The following is an 18,570-nucleotide window of genomic DNA, read 5'->3' on the forward strand; positions in this document are numbered from 1 at the left end:
TTTAGATATAATATCCATAAAATTCTTAATGATGGTAATTATAGGCCATGTTATAGAGAAGTCTCAATTACTGGGTCACAACTGAAAATTGTTCAGATATACAGTCTCTATAGTGAGAATTTGATCTTACTTTTAAAATTCATTATTGAAGAACTCTAGTCCTAGTATTTTTGAATTATCTTTGAATTCTTTGTTCAATTTCAAATTTTGACTTTTTCCTTAGTATTTAAAACATGCCTAAATGCTTCTATAGATAACATCATAATAAGCCTACATCAAATGTTACAAAGAAAGAAATTACATAGAAATACAAAACAATCTTAGCTATAGTTTATATAAATCCATTTCCTTAAAGGTCAGATTTGTTCCAAACATTTTGGAATATTTCACAGAACTCTCATTAGAGGAATAAAATGAGTTTTACAACTCAGAAAATAAAACATATATATATATATATAATCCCTTGGCATCAATATTCAATGTAATATTTTCTCTTAAAAGAAAATGATTTACATTTAAAATATACAAACATTTGAAGGCACCTGCTTTGTACCCTAAAGAAATATACTATACTTTCTTCTATTTTGTGTTACAGTCTATTATCTAGCTCCTGTATGAAGACTATTCAGCTATACTGCTTTCAAAATTAAACTATTACACTTTAGCTCAAGCAAATTATAGGTCTTAAATTCAGTATTCCATATATTCTATCTCTACCAGTGATAGAAATTGATCATTTTAAATCTCCAAAGTCAGAACATATTCAGGGGAGAAAAGTCTCAACTTGACTTTTAAAATGACATATTTCATTTTGCCCAGACAATAATTCTCTAGTATTATTTGGACACCTCTTATGTGCAGAATGTCAACAGACTATCAGTAAGAAACATAATTTTAAATCTGTTTTAATTGATGAACTCTATTTCAATTCTTTTTACACTCTGTCCCTTGAATTGTGACCCCTTTGCCTCAGCTGAGTGATTCATGATATTTCCAATAAAAGCTGGTCTTCTTTGGCCATGTGATGAGAAGAGCTGACTCATTTGAAAAGACCCTGATGCTGGGAAAGATTAAGGGCAGGAGGAGAAGGGGACGACAGAAGATGAGATGGCATCACTGACTCAATGGACATGGGTTTGGGTGGACTCTGGGAGTGGTGATGGACAAGGAGGCCAGGCCTGCTGTGGTTCATGGAGTTGCAAAGAGTCGGACAGGACTGAGCGACTGAACTGAAGTTCTTGTTATTTCTGGATTGCCTTGATGGAGTCTTCCCTTGAGTGAGACCTTACTATTTCCAAAATATTCTACCTTTAGTCTTTATTTACTTTCTCCACTTCATTTGTTCCCACTTCTTACAATACTTTGCATATTTGTTTTTGAAACTTCCTCATCTTAAATCCTGCTACAAACTCCTACCCAAAAAATCTTTCCCTAAACAATTCAGACTTAGTGGTTCCATGTAACATTAATATCTAACTATTTTTAATGTCACTGTTGGCTTTTAAAAGTTTAATTATTTAATAAATATTAGAATTTTGGGACATTGGAATAAATATTTGGAAATATGGGAATAAATACGAGATTTCCAAATCAGATGTTGTAAGGCAAAGCACATGTTATCCCTCTGTTTGATGCCAGGCACGGACTCTAGTAGGAATACCATATATCAATATTGACTGATTAATTGGTTGTTGCTTCTATTTGTCATGTTATCTGTCATTTCTATTCCACTCCCTGCACAGGAGCTCACTAGGTTCATTGCTCCTATCCATCTTTAGAGCTACACCATATGGTGAGGCTGGGTACAGAAAGGATTTGTCCAGCATTATATGGCTGGGACTCAAAGTTCTCATATTGAATGTTGTATCTAAGCATGGAATAAAATTATATAGCCATAAACATTTGTAGAGAAACTCACAGAATTTTTGAATTAATTGATGTAGAAGAAGGAAAATGTCTTATTTTACCCATCTGGGTTCTCTAGCTGGAGCCCTTTAAATTAGACTGGAAAAAGAAAAAAAAAATCAACAAGAGAAAAACAGAAACAGAGTTTATTAATATGTACATCCCATGTGGCACATGGTAGTACTCAGATATGAGTAACTCAAAGATTTGGTTAGAACTTGGATTTACACAGCATCTTAACAAAGAAATAATGCATTTCTAAAGAAGTGGAAAGGACCTAAGTCTCTAGGGGCAGGAAAGTGTGGAAAGGTAAACATATGAGAAACTCTTCAGTTCAGTTCATTCTCTCAGTCGTGTCTGACTCTTTGTGAACCCATGGACTGCAGTATGCCAGGCCTCCCTGTCTATCACCAACTCCTGGAGTTTACTCAAATTCATGTCCATTGAGTCGGTGATGCCATCCAACCATCTCATCCTGTCATCCCTTCTCCTCCCGCCTTCAATCTTTCCCAGCATCAGGGTCCTTTCCAGTGAGGCAGTTCTTCGCATCAGGTGGCTAAAGTATTGGAGTTCCAGCTTCAGCATCAGTTCTTCCAATGAACATCCAGGACTGATTTCCTTTAGGATAGACTGGTTGGATCTCCTTGCAGTCCAAAGGACTCTCAAGAGTCTTCTCCAACACCACAGTTAAAAAGCATCAATTCTTTGGCGCTCAGCTTTCTTTATAGTCCAACTCTCACATCTATACATGACTACTGGAAAAAATGTTGCTTTGACTAGATGGACCTTTGTTGGCAAAGTAATGTCTCTGCTTTTTAATATGCTACCTAGGTTGGTCATAGCTTTTCTTCCAAGGAGCAAACATCTTTTAATTTCATGGCTGCAATCACCATCTGCAGTGATTTAGGAGCCCCCCAAAATAAAGTCAGCCACTGTTTCCACTGTTTCCCCATATATTTGCCATGAAGTCATGGGACCGGATGCCATGATCTTAGTTTTCTGAATGTTGAGTTTTAAATCAACGTTTTCCCTTTCCTCTTTCACTTTCATCAAGAGGCTCTTTAGTTCTTCTTTGCTCTCTGTGGTAAGGGTGGTATCATCTGTGTATCTGAGGTTATTGATAAACTAATGGTAGATAAAGCCTAGTTAGTATATCTTGTCATGTAGGTTCCTCTGATGCTGTTTCCAGGCTATTATCAAAACCTTTCTTCAGTAATTAGCTTTTCTTTCTTCTTCTTTTTTAATTGCAGTATAGTTGATTTACAATACTATATTAGTTTCAGGTTAGAGCATACTGGTTCAAAAATTTAACAGATTATACTCTATCAAAGTTATTATAAGATAATGGCTAATTCCTTGTAGCCTTGTTACTTATCTATTAAGGGAGCAGGGACAAACTAGAGGTATGGGATTAAGAGGTACAAATTACTGTTTGATGGTTAACTTTGCTCTTCCTATTGATAGGAGAGTAGAGATACCTCTGTAAATTTATGTTTTGCTTCTAGAGAAAAAAGAGCAAGGCAGAGAACTTTTTTGTATCTAATTCCTCACAATTGACTTCAGTTCAAAATAACCCCTGTGCTTAAGTGGCATATTTTGAAATGGCATAGTCTGTAGTCTGCCACCCTACAGCAATTAAGCACTTTGCCTTGACCATTTACTTATAAGGCCAAGTTTAAAGTATTCAGATTTCTAAGATTTCTAAGTATTCAGATTTCTACCCCAATCAGTTTCTTAGATCGGGATAATTCAAAGCTAGGACCTCAACATGTATACACAGTGTATGGGCTTTTCTTTTTTTCTTTTTATATCAACTCTGTTCAAAAGATCCTCCAGGAGAAGTTTAAAAAATCCTCTCTCTCTCATTTTAGAACACTGCTATCCAAAGGACAAGATGACACATGCAGGCCACTAAAGTTAAAAAAACAGGACTAAAGCTTCAAAACTAATTGAAGGAATTAACAAGGAAATAGTAAGAACTCAACTCATCTGATGAGTAATAAGATTCCTTAAGCAGGAGAAAGATGGCAATAAATCCAAACAGATCATCAGAAAAACTCTGCCTAATTTTTTCCATTACTCCTTTAACATGAGCAACTAAACATTAAACCAAAACCTCCTGTGTGGATATAGTTCATTGCATATAAATATTTAGAGTAACATATACTTAACTCTCATAACAGATATGAGTTCACCTGTTTTATATATATTCTTTCTTTCTCTTTATGCAATTGTTCCCAAAACACCTTAAAATTTTACTATAAATATAGAGTGTCCTGGTCTGACTGGACACTGACTTTTAGATAGGTTACACTGAATTTCTATTATATTCTGGTATATAAGATGTTGGGTGGCTTCCCTGGTGGCTCAGTGGTAAAGAATCTGTCTGCCAATGCAGGAGATGCAGAAAATGTGGGTTCGATCCCTGGGTGGGGAAGATCCCCTTAGGAGGAAATGGCAACCCATTTTCTTGCCTGAGAAATCCGATGGACAGAGAAGCCTGATGGGCCACAGTCCATGGGACACAACTTAATGACTTAGCATGCATGCATACAGAGACTGAACAAGCGTGAAAGTCACAACCTAAACAGAATGCTCACTTAATTCTTTCTCTGTGTGCTAAAAGTGCTATAGTGCTGAGATGTCAAATGTGATATAAAAAAAACTCCAATTATGGTATACAGTTACTTCACCGAATTCCACAGTTTTAAAATGATCTCCTGTTAGTTAGCAACATGAACTGTTTCAATAAGACTAACCTTTTAACTTTGCAAAATATTTCTCCTTTTTCTTCCACCACAGGCAACCTCCTCCAAACACAAGACACAGATGTCATGCAGTCATCATCTTTCCATACTATCTGTTCCTACTCTTCTCAGATGGCTTCTTCTTTTCTCTCAGCCCATCCATATCCTGACTGTCCTTTGGGAGTCCTGGGTCAGGTGCCAATCACTTGACAACACTGATGTCTCTTTTCTCTAATTTCTTTTTATTATTGTCAGTCAATTATATCAAACACAGCCAAGCATATGTACATAGGACACACTCAGTCAACTTTATGATGATTTATTTCTCTGCAGATGGCATCATAAAAGCAGAGGCCATGCATATGAGCCAAAAGTATGATATTTGCTAGTCTGAGTCAGTTGAGTACTGCCCCTATCAGAATGCTGTCACTTAGTAGGGCACAAAAGAATCGCTGTGAGATGTGGTTGTACCTGATGCTAACCCGAAATGTTAAAAAAAAAAAAATGAGCTTCCAAAACACCATTTTTTCCCTTGAAAGCCTGTATGGAACTGTCATCAGTGTCTTTTTAAAGATATTAATGATGCTATTTATATTTCTAACTTGTACAGTTATATTTATGAGCATGGTCAAATGTAAACAAATAGTGAAATGAAGAGGGCTCTTTATAGGTACCCTCCTTCATTCTCCTCTTTCTCCCATTTCAGTTTCCCCAGTGCTACCATACTCTTTTCAATTATGTAGGAAACTTAAATAGGTAATGCCAATTTCAGTGCCCCATTTGTTCCAGATATATTTGCAACTAGAAGCATGAGAAGGAAATGCCTCACATGTATTAATGGATTAAGATTGGTGGACTTTGAAGCTGTCAGGGGAAGGCCACTGAAGATGGTAACATTTGAACATTTTTTAATTGAAAAATTATATATATTACCACTTATTCTAATGGGCACAAGACTGACTCTTACTGCTTTCTACCTTTCTTTTCTTATCTTCTTTTTTTATTTTAAAGCAAGAACTGGTGCTGTGTAATCTGGCCAAAAAGTTCTTAGAGGCTGAATAACAGAACCCAGTAGTTCATTGTGCTTTGCGGATGTTGCCAGCTGTGCTGAGGTCTGCTTTAGAGGCTACGTGATATGGAGAGAATGTGGATTTTAAAGTCAGAACACACAGAACCCTTAGTGAGAAACTGCTGCTTTCTAGTATGTAGTCTTGTGAGAGGCAGCCTCTGTTGGTCTCAGGTTCCTCCCATCTGTAGTAATATATCATGTCTCCCTTCCTCACGAGACAGCTGCGAGGATTCCATGAGATAATATTCATGTAAGAATACTCCTACAGGAGGCTCACTGAATGAGTCATGGCCTGCGAACAGTGTGCTCACAATAATATGCTCGGGATTATTCCTCCTATATTCCATCCATCCCTTAATAGATGTAGAAGATAAGAAACATCAGTCTGGATGGAGAAGGGATGTATCCATAAAGAGTTCACCTATAGAATGTGAGTAAATTTTTACTGTCTCCTTTGAATCAAAGGCAGTGTGCTGTTTTGCTTTTAATAATATGAAGTGAGCTAGAGATAATAAACTGCTATTCTATCACTCCAATTCTAGTCTATATTTGTAAGTCAATAGTAAAATGAAGGAAAGACAGAAACAAAAGGGACATATACAACTTATCATTTTTTTCTCAGTGTTTGATGAAACATGGCTTCCCTGATGGCTAAGTGGGTGAAGAATCCACCTACAATTCAGGAAACACAGGAGCCGTGGGTTTGCTCCCTTGGTTGGGAAAATTTCCTGGAGAAGGAAATGACAACCCACTACAGTATTCTTGCCTGAAAAATCCCATGGACAGTGGAGCCTGGTGGGGTCCAGTTCACGGGGTCACTAAGAGACAGGACTGAATGACTAAGCACTCACATGAGGCTTTCCCGTGATCATGCCAAACAAACAAATTCCCCCAATCCACTGACCACTTAAAATACACACACACACACACACACACACACACATACACACTAATTTATAAATGTGAATACTGATAGGTGACAGGTAAATAATGGGTGTTTATAAGAACCATACTCATCTCTGAGAGATGTATAAATTTTATCTTTTTGAATGTAAACTTAGAATTTCTACCAAAAGCAACCTTACATATTGCAACATATTTTTAATTTAATCAGTTAAAAAGCAAAAAAACAAAAAAACAGTACTTGTAACAGGTATGTGTTTGTTTGATCACTGATTTATGTAATCAGGGAATTCTCTGAATGGGTTGTGAATTTTACTGCAAATGTTTACTTTCTAATTTAGGAAAGTTAAAAATGGATAAAACAGTATATAAAAGTTCTGCTAAGCTTTAGTAGACATACTGGAGTGATTTTAGAAAAAAAAAATGAAACAGGTCAAAATTAAATTTCAATGCTAAATATACTCAAAATATTAAAGGAGATGAATGAGTATAAGTAGAAGGAATAGCATGGCAAAGTGGTATCAGCTCAGTTCAGTTAAGTCTCTCAGTCGTGTCTGACTCTTTGTGACCCCATGAATTGCAGCACACCAGGCCTCCCTGTCCATGACCAACTCCCGGAGTTCACTCAGACTCACGTCCATCGAGTCGGTGATGCCATCCAGTCATCTCATCCTCTGTCTTCCTTTTCTCCTCCTGCCCCCAATCCCTCCCAGCATCAGAGTCTTTTCCAATGAGTCAACTCTTTGCATGAGGTGGTCAAAGTATTGGAGTTTCAGCTTTAGCATCAGTCCTTCTAGAGAACACCCAGGACTGATCTCCTTTAGAATTGCCTGGTTGGTTCTCCTTGCTATACAAGTCATCAGATGTAAGAACCAGAGGCTAGGGAGAAACAAACTATAATAAATATGGATGAGTATAAGGGGATCTATATTTAAAACTGCAAATTTTGAGACAGAAAATATAAAGGTCAATAGCTAAATGGATAAATAACTAAATTAATATTGATTAATAGCTCTTAGAATCAGCTAGATTTGAATATCTTATACCAGGGACCAACGTGCCACACATTTTTCACATAATCCTGTATACTCCATTTTATGTTCTGAAAGTATGTCCTATTTGTCAAAATAATAATGTTTTTACATAACTTTATGCTAAATAACATTTACAGAAAACTTTCCATAGAATCAAAACTTGTTGTTTCTCTGCAAATTATTCTTGAAAATTGTAGTCATGTAAATAATCAAAATGTGGGAGAAAAACTACCTGGAGAATTCAGTATTCACTTTATTTTTTTGTGTGCAAATAATGGCTAAAGTTACCCCTAACACATGGATGATTGTCATGAATCTTGTCAGGAAGCTCAACTGCAAAGACAATATGAAATCCAGATCAAACACTCCCAAATTTGGTTGGACACCTGTCATCATCATGAAGACTTAGAGTTAATCCTACAACTTAAAGAGGTGACTAAATGGACATTAATGTGTTACACTTAATTGTGTTTGAATCACAAGTTGTATTACCTTCTTTGACAGTCTGTCACTGGAAGCTCAGTGACCCTAATTCTAGCCCTCAGTGTAATTAATGATGGCAGTTTCCCTATATCTACTTGCTGATGCCATCTACTGCCTGTGATGTCTCACTAAGATAAATGACTTAGCCAATTGCAGATAAAAATACTTTCCGTCAGAAGTAGGCTGTGACATTACAATGGAGAAGAAGCTCAACCTGACTTTATGAATGGTTAAAATTTCCTGGCCAGAACATGCAATGGTAAATGATATTGTTAATATTGATTTCTATCCATACAAGGGTAGGGATGTAAACAAGATCAATTTTTTTAGTCATACCTGTTGTTGTAGGATAAAAAATATCTGCTGATTGCCAAAACTGAATTTAATATAACAGTGTGATTTAGATTTTAAATTTATTTTAGCCCATCAGGTTTTAGTTTTTCAGGAGGAATGACAAGTGAAATATTGATGAGTTTTACCCATTGCTATCTGCTAAAGTTAATGTGCAATTGTACTGAAAAAAAACCCCAAATTTAGAATATTTCTATCAAAAGTAATATCTGTGGACTGGAATAACAGTCATTAAACCCCTCTCCCCACATTCTGCAGAACTGAGGTTAGTTTTAAAGAAGTGTAGACTTTTTGACAAACAATAATGATCAGTAAAAAAAATTTGTAATTGTGGTACACATGAATAAAATTACAAAGCTGTGACTTTTAAAGCATGGAAGGCAAGACATGTAGAATTGTAATAGTAGCTCAATGTATCTTTTTCACTGAGAGATTTCATAGGAAAAAGAAAATTACACATGAGGGAGATATTTTTCCCCACCAGTGCAGGTTTTTTTCTGTACACAGCTAGGGGTATTTTTTTTTTTTTAAACACAAATAGATCAAATTGTGTTACTTTCAAGATGAAACCTTCCAGCAAAATACAAGTGAACAAGAAAGGCTAACCACTCTCTGTGGTCAACAAGGCCCAACATGATTGAGGCCCCTGAGACCTTTCTGACTTCAACACACATTGTATTCTTCCTTCTTCAGTGGCCTCCAGCCATCCTGGTCTTTATTCCTTTCTGTAACTGTACACATGTTGCCTCACTCTAACCTCTCATACTTGCCCTCTCTCCTAGGAAACTCTGTTCTCCTATCTTCCTATTGAGTGTGCAGTCTCTCCATTTTGGTCTCAATCCGAAAGTTACCTCTGATGTAGACTCTCCCTAAATACCTTGACTGAGAGCAAGATCCTCACCCCTCCTCCATTTTAAGTTTCATTACATTTATCATTCTCTGAAATTAACTCAGTTTGTTTACTTGTTTACATTGCTCCCATGAGGTCAATAATATTGTCTTCCCTTTCAAAAATATACTCCTGACACATAGCAGATGCTTGAAACACATCTATTGAACTGATGAATGAGTATGTTGACCATCATATTAGAATATTACAAAAATCCCTATATTTGCTCATATAAATTACTACCCCAGTGTTTTCAACATCATCTTCTTATATTTTAATAAGAGAAATAAGTAATCAAAATTAGAAATGCTGCTGCTGCTGCTGCTAAGTTGCTTCAGTCATGTCCAACTCTGTGTGACCCCATAGACGGCAGCCCACCAGGCTCCCTGTCCTTAGGATTCTCCAGGCAAGAACACTTGAGTGGGTTGCCATTTCCTTCTCCAATGCATAAATGTGAGAAGAGTGAAAGTGAAGTCGCTCAGTCATGTCCGACTCTTAGCGACCACATGGACTGCAGCCTACCAGGCTCCTCTGTCCATGGGATTTTCCAGGCAAGAGTACTGGAGTGGGTTGCCATTTCCTTCTCCAATGCATAAATGTGAGAAGAGTGAAAGTGAAGTCGCTCAGTCATGTCCGACTCTTAGCGACCCCATGGACTGCAGCCTACCAGGCTCCTCTGTCCATGGGATTTTCCAGGCAAGAGTACTGGAGTGGGTTGCTGTTGCCTTCTCCACCATAAACAAACAAACAAAAAAACATGTGTAGCAACAGAGATGCAACTACAGATGATCATACTCAGTGAAGTAAATCAGAAAGACAAAGACAAATACTATATAAACATATTAAAAAGCAGAGACATAACTTTGCTGAAAAAGGTCTGTATAGTCAAAGCCATGGTTTTTCCAGTAGTCATGTACGGATGTGAGAGTTGAACCACAAAGAAGGCTGAGGACCGAAGAATTTATTTGGTAGTGGAAAAGACTTTGAGCCCCTTAGACAGTAAGGAGATTAAATAAGTCAATCTTAAAGGAAATCAGCCCTGAATATTCATTGGAAGGACTGATGCTGAGGCTCCAATACTTTGGCCACATGTTGTAAAGAGTCAACTCATTGGAAAGGACCCTGATGCTGGGAAAGATTGAGGGCAGGAAGAGAAGGGGGCAACAGAGGATGAGATAGTTGTATGCATCATCAGCTCAATGGACATGAATTTGAGCAAACTCTGGTAGATAATGAAGGACAGGGAAGGCTGCAGTCCACAGGGTTGCAAAGAGTTGGACATGACTAAGCGATTGAACAACAAAACACCAAATCACTTACATGTGGAATCTAAAATATGACACAATGAACCCCTCTAGGAAACAGAAACAAAATCAGGAACACAGAATAGACTGATGGTTGCCAAGGTGTGGAGTAAAAGAGAGTTGGATTGTGAGTTTGGAATTTGCTGATGCAAACTGGTATAACAATATACAGAATGGATAAACAGCAAAGTCCTACTGTAGCACAAGGAGCTATATTCAATATCATGTGATAAGCCATAATGGAAAATGATATGAAAAATAATGTATATACATAACTGAGTCACTTTCCTGTACAGCAATATTTGACACATTGTAATTAAAGTTTACTTCAATAAAAATAAGTAATCAAAATTACTTATATGTAGAAATTATACCAGGTTTTATTAGGAGAAAGGGAAAAAAGGCAAGGTTAAAGGGGTCTACTTCAGAGTACTTTAAAAAGCACAATCAGTTCAGTTCAGTCACTCAGTCATATTCAACTCTTTGCAACCCCATGAATCGCAGCACGCCAGGCCTCCTTGTCCATCATCAACTCCCGGAGTTCACTCAAACTCATGTCCATTGAGTCGGTGATGCCATCCAGTCATCTCATCCTCTGTCTTCCTTTTCTCCTCCTGTCCCCAATCCCTCCCAGCATCAGAGTCTTTTCCAGTGAGTCAACTCTTTGCATGAGGTGGTCAAAGTATTGGAGTTTCAGCTTTAGCATCAGTCCTTCCAAAGAACACCCAGGACTGATCTCCTTTAGAATGGACTGGTTGGATCTCCTTGCAGTCCAAGGGACTATCAAGAGTCTTCTCCAACACCACAGTTCAAAAGCATCAATTCTTTGGTGCTTAGCTTTCTTCACAATCCAACTCTCACATCCATAATGACCACTGGAAAAACCATAGACTTGACTAGACGGACCTTTGTTGGAAAAGTAATGTCTCTGCTTTTCAATAGGCTTTCTAGGTTGGTCATAACTTTTCTTCCAAGGAGTAAGTGTCTTTTAATTTCATGGCTGCAGTCACCATCTGCAGTGATTTTGGAGCCCAGAAAAATAAAGTCTGACACTGTTTCCCCATACAATTCCCATGAAGTGATGGGAGAAGATGACATGATCTTAGTTTTCTGAATGTTGAGCTTTAAGTCAACTTTTTCACTCTCCGCTTTCACTTTCATCAAGAGGCCTTTTAGTTCCTCTTCACTTTCTCCCATAAGGGTGGTGTCATCTGCATATCTGAGGTTTTGATATTCCTCCCGGAAATCTTGATTCCAGCTTGTGCTTCCTCCAGCCCAGCGTTTCTCATGATGTACTCTGCATATAAGCTAAAAAGCAGGGTGACAATATACAGCCTTGACGTACTCCTTTTCCTATTTGGAACCAGTCTGTTGTTCCATGTCCAGTTCTAACTGTTGCTTCCTGACCTGCATACAGGTTTCTCAAGAGGTAGGTCAGGTGGTCTGGTATTCCCATGTCTTTCAGAATTTTCCACAGTTTATTGTGATCCACACAGTCAAAGGCTTTGGCATAATCAATAAAGCAGAAATAGATGTTTTTCTGCTTTATTGTTGGAACTCTCTTGCTTTTTTGATGATCCAGTGGATGTTGGCAATTTGATTTCTGGTTCATCTGCCTTTTCTAAAACCAGCTTGAACATCTGGAAGTTCGTGGTTCACATATTGCTGAAGCCTGGCTTGGAGAATTTTGAGCATTACTTTACTAGCGTGCGAGATGAGTGCAATTGTGCGGTAGTTTGAGCATTCTTTGGCATTGCCTTTCTTTGGGATTGGAATGAAAACTGACCTGTTCCAGTCCTGTTGCCACTGCTGAGTTTTCCAGATTTGCTGGCATATTGAGTGCAGCACTTTCATAGCATCATCTTTCAGGATTTGAAATAGCTCCACTGGAATTCCATCACCTCCACTAGCTTTGTTCATAGTGAAGCTTTCTAAGGCTCACTTGACTTCACATTCCAAGGTGTCTGGCTCTAGGTGAGTGATCACACCATCATGATTATCTGGATCCTGAAGCTGTTTTTGGAAAGTTCTTCTGTGTATTCTTGCCACGTCTTCTTAATATCTTCTGCAGTGTGAGTTATATTTGGAATTCGTCCAACAGTATTCATTTTCTAATTATTAGATTCCTTATTGGTTCATCTGTGCACTCATTTACTTAATGTTTCTTGATTTAATGAATATTTATTGAACACTTTGATGCATATGGTACTATTCATGGTGCTTTGAAATTTACCAGGTGGGAAAACTCTGATCTTATAATTTATGGTTTATGGGAATAAATATGCAAAATACCTGGTAAATAAGACACATGTATAGGATTGTTGGATGTTGTTTAAAATTCTGGAAAAACAGAGCAGATGGGGGATGAGGGAACAGCAGACCCCTCTTGCTGGTTTTGGCCTTCTGTGTAAGCGCAGTACTTTTCACATGATGTATGCTCTGCTATTTGCTTCTCAAAATGGATATTATATTCAACAGATTCACACCCAGCATGCTAAATTTGTCACTTTTGTTTACATTTTTAATGATTTTTATTGATACCACTTTTAGTTTCACCACAGTCTAACACTTTTTTTAAAACTAGTATTTTCAACATTAACCCAGCTTCTGTACTCTTTAGATATAATGTAGTAATATTTTCAAAAACAAAATCATACCCAGAAAACACTATTTCTGAGCAAACCACACAGTGACTGAAAGGATGCCATATCATCACTAATGCCGTCTGCTGTTATTTTGCAGAGATCCTTGTTTCTTTCATGAAACTTACAGCCATCTATAATATTTTGGTTTTAACGTATTCATTAATCTAATGCTAGAGTTTTAGCTTCAGAAGACAGGCTCATGTTTGAAATTTATTCCTTAATTGTTTTTATTTCCCAATTCCAGGTATATCATAAGCAATTAAGGGAATTTTAAAAAATTATTTATTTTAATTGGAGGTTTATTAATTTACAGTGTCGTAGTGGTTTTTGCCAAACATTGACATGAATCAGCCATGGGTGTACATGTGTCCCCCATCCTGAACCCCACTCCCATCACTCTCCCCAACCCATCCCTCAGGGTCATCCCAGTGCACCAGCCCTGAGTACCCTGTCTCATGCATCGAACCTGGACTGGCAATCTGTTTCACATATGATAACATACATGTTTCAATGCTATTCTCTCACATCATCTCATCCTTGCCTTCTCCCACAGAGTCCAAAAACTGTTCTATACATCTGTGTCTCTTTCACTGTCTCACATATAGGGTCATCATTACCATCTTTCTAAATTCCATATATATGAGTTAGTATACTGTATTGGTGTTTTTCTTTCTGACTTACTTCACTCTGTATAATAGGCTCAAGTTTCATCCACCTCATTAGAACTGATCAAATGTGTTCTTTTTAATGGCTGAATAATATTCCGTTGTGTATATGTACCACAGCTTTCCTATCCATTTGTCTGCCAATGGACATCTAGGTTGCTTCCTTGTCCTGGCTATTATAAACAGTGCTGCGATGAACATTGGGGTACATGTGTCTCTTTCAATTTTGGTTTCCTTGGTGTGTATGCACAGCAGTGGGATTGCTGGGTCATATGGCAGTTCTATTTCCAGCTTTTAAAGGAATCTCCACACTGTTCTGCATAGTGGCTGTACTAGTTTGCATTCCCACCAACAGTGTAAGAGTGTTCCCTTTTCTCCACACCCTCTCCAGCATTTGTTTGTCGAGACCAGCTCGACAAGCAGGGTTTCTGAAAGCACGATACAGTGAGAGAATGAGAAATGAGACACAATAATTCAGAGAAAAGTGAGGATCAGGGGACCAACACTGCTCCAAGGTGAAGGTGCCAAAACTGAATCCAAGGCAGCTTTATTATACTTTCAGCTGAATGAAAGAACAAGCAGGGAGTTAAACTATAACTCATGTGGCCTTCAGGGCCAAAGAACAAAATGATCATTAACCATTGAGTAATTAGGAAACAGTAATCAATAACAAATCAGTAACTAAGACTAATATTCTTATCTATAGATTTTCCACCAAATACATAAAACATGTGACTCTGAGATACCAGTTGACAAACAGTCTGGTGTCAGTTTTTTGACCCCAGGATAATATCTTGTTTTCAAGATTATGAACTGTTCCCTCTGGAATTGTTCCAAGAGTCTCATGCCTTATAACACCCAGTTTATCAATAATTATAAATTTCTTTTGTGGCCTTGCTGGGGCCTTCTTTTCTTTTATTCTTCCTGTCTCTTACTTTTATTGTTTGTAGACATTTGGACAGAAGCCATTCTGACCAGCATGAGATGGTACCTCATTGTGGTTTTGATTTGCATTTCTCTGATAATGAGTGATGTTGAGCATCTTTTCATGTGTTTGTGAGCCATCTGTATGGTGTGATCACTGACCTAGAGCCAGACATCCTGGAATGTGAAGTCAAGTGGGCCTTAGAAAGCATCACTACGAACAAAACTAGTGGAGGTGATAGAATTCCAGTTGAGCTATTCCAAATCCTGAAAGATGATGCTGTGAAAGTGCTGCACTCAATATGCCAGCAAATCTGGAAAACTCAGCAGTGGCAACAGGACTGGAACAGGTCAGTTTTCATTCCAATCCCAAAGAAAGGCAATGCCAAAGAATGCTCAAACTACCACACAATTGCACTCATCTCACATGCTAGTAAAGTAATGCTCAAAATTCTCCAAGCCAGGCTTCAGCAATATGTGAACCATGAACTTCCTGATGTTCAAGCTGGTTTTAGAAAAGGCAGAGGAACCAGAGATCAAATTGCCAACATCTGCTGGATCATCGGAAAAGCAAGAGAGTTCCAGAAAAACCATCTATTTCTGCTTTATTGACTATGCCAAAGCCTTTGCCTGTGTGGATCACAATAAACTGTGGAAAATTCTGAAAGACATGGGAATACCAGACCACCTGACCTGCCTCTTGAGAAATTTGTATGCAGGTCAGGAAGCAACAGTTAGAACTGGACACGGAACAACAGACTGGTTCCAAATAGGAAAAGGAGTACGTCAAGGCTGTATATTGTCACCCTGCTTTTTAGCTTATATGCAGAGTACATCATGAAAAACGCTGGGCTGGAAGAAACACAAGCTGGAATCAAGATTGCCAGGAGAAATATCAAAACTTCAGATATGCAGATGACACCACCCTTATAGCAGAAAGTGAAGAGGAACTCAAAAGCCTCTTGATGAAAGTGAAAGAGGAGAGTGAAAAAGTTGGCTTAAAGCTCAACATTCAGAAAACGAAGATCATGGCATCCGGTCCCATCACTTCATAGGAAATACATGAAGAAACAGTGGAAACAGTGTCAGACTTTATTTTTCTGGGCTCCAAAATCACTGCAGGTGGTGACTGCAGCCATGAAATTAAAAGACGCTTACTCCTTGGAAGGAAAGTTATGACCAACCTAGATAGCATATTCAAAAGCAGAGACATTACTTTGCCAACAAAGGTTCATCTAGTCAAGGCTATGGTTTTTCCTGTGGTCATGTGTGGATGTGAGAGTTGGACTGTGAAGAAGGCTGAGCACTGAAGAATTGATGCTTTTGAACTGTGGTGCTGGAGAAGACTCTTGCGAGTCCCTTGGACTGCAAGGAGATCCAACCAGTCCATTCTAAAGGAGATCAGCCCTGGGATTTCTTTGGAAGGAATGATGCTAAAGCTGAAACTCCAATACTTTGACCACCTCATGCAAAGAGTTGACTCATTGGAAATGACTCTGATGCTGGGAGGGATTGGGGGCAGGAGGAGAAGGGGACGACAGAGGATGAGATGGCTGGATGGCATCACTGACTCGATGGACATCAGTCTGAATGAACTCCGGGAGTTGGTGATGGACAGGGAGGCCTGGCGTGCTGTGATTCATGGAGTTGCAAAGAGTCAGACACGACTGAGTGACTGATCTGATCTGATGTCTTCTTTGAAGAAATGTCTATTTAGTTCTTTGGCCCATTTTTTGATTGGGTCATTTATTTTTCTGGAATTGAGCTGCAGGTGTTGCTGCTATATTTTTGAGATTAATTCTTTGTCAGTTGCTTCCTTTGCAATTATTTTCTCCCATTCTGAAGGCTGTCTTTTCACCTTGCTTATACTTTCCTTCGTTGTGCAAAAGCTTTTAAATTTAATTAGGTCCCATTTGTTTCCTTTTGTTTTTATTTCCTTTACTCTGGGAGGTGGGTCATAGAGGATCCTGCTGTGATTTATATTAGAGAGTGTTTTGCCTATGTTTTCCTCTAGGAGTTTTATAGTTTCTAATCTTATGTTTATATCTTTAATCCATTTTGAGTTTATTTTTGTGTATGGTGTTAAAAATTGTTCTAGTTTCATTTTTTTATAAGTGGTTGACCAGTTTTCCCAGCACCACTTGTTAAAGAGATTGTTTTTTTTCCATTGTATATTCTTGCCTCCTTTGTCAAAGATAAGGTGTCCATCAGATCAGATCTGTCACTCAGTCGTGTCTGACTCTTTGCGACCCCATTAATTGCAGAATGCCAGGCCTCCCTGTCCATCACCAACTCCCGGAGTTCATTCAGACTGATGTCCATCGAGTCAGTGATGCCATCCAGCCATCTCATCCTCTGTCGTCCCCTTCTCCTCTTGCCCCCAATCCCTCCCAGCATCAGAGTCATTTCCAATGAGTCAACTCTTCGCATGAGGTGGTCAAAGTACTGGAGTTTCAGCTTTAGCATCATTCCTTCCAAAGAAATCCCAGGGCTGATCTCCTTCAGAATGGACTGGTTGAATGTTGTTGCAGTCCAAGGGACTCTCAAGAGTCTTCTCCAGCACCACAGTTCAAAAGCATCAATTCTTCAGTGCTCAGCCTTCTTCACAGTCCAACTCTCACATCCACACATGACCACAGGAAAAACCATAGCCTTGACTAGATGAACCTTTGTTGGCAAAGTAATGTCTCTGCTTTTGAATATGCTATCTAGGTTGGTCATAACTTTCCTTCCAAGGAGTAAGCGTCTTTTAATTTCATGGCTGCAGTCACCATCTGCAGTGATTTTGGAGCCCAGAAAAATAAAGTCTGACACTGTTTCCACTGTTTCTTCATGTATTTCCTATGAAGTGATGGGACCGGATGCCATGATCTTCGTTTTCTGAATGTTGAGCTTTAAGCCAACTTTTTCACTCTCCTCTTTCACTTTCATCAAGAGGCTCTTTAGTTCCTCTTCACTTTCTGCTATAAGGGTGGTGTCATCTGCATATCTGAAGTTTTGATATTTCTCCTGGCAATCTTGATTCCAGCTTGTGCTTCTTCCAGCCCAGCGTTTTTCATGATGTACTCTGCATATAAGTTAAATAAACAGGGTGACAATATACAGCCTTGACGTACTCCTTTTCCTATTTGGAACCAGTCTGTTGTTCCGTGTCCAGTTCTAACTGTTGCTTCCTGACCTGCATACAAATTTCTCAAGAGGCAGGTCAGGTGGTCTGGTATTCCCATGTCTTTCAGAATTTTCCACAGTTTATTGTGATCCACACAGGCAAAGGCTTTGGCATAGTCAATAAAGCAGAAATAGATGGTTTTTCTGGAACTCTCTTGCTTTTCCGATGATCCAGCAGATGTTGGCAATTTGATCTCTGGTTCCTCTGCCTTTTCTAAAACCAGCTTGAACATCAGGAAGTTCATGGTTCACATATTGCTGAAGCCTGGCTTGGAGAATTTTGAGCATTACTTTACTAGCATGTGAGATGAGTGCAATTGTGTGGTAGTTTGAGCATTCTTTGGCATTGCCTTTCTTTGGGATTGGAATGAAAACTGACCTGTTCCAGTCCTGTTGCCACTGCTGAGTTTTCCAGATTTGCTGGCATACTGAGTGCAGCACTTTCACAGCATCATCTTTCAGGATTTGGAATAGCTCAACTGG

The sequence above is a fragment of the Bubalus bubalis genome, chromosome 2 (genome assembly GCF_019923935.1).
Source record: "Bubalus bubalis isolate 160015118507 breed Murrah chromosome 2, NDDB_SH_1, whole genome shotgun sequence".
Taxonomy (NCBI): Eukaryota; Metazoa; Chordata; class Mammalia; order Artiodactyla; family Bovidae; genus Bubalus; species Bubalus bubalis.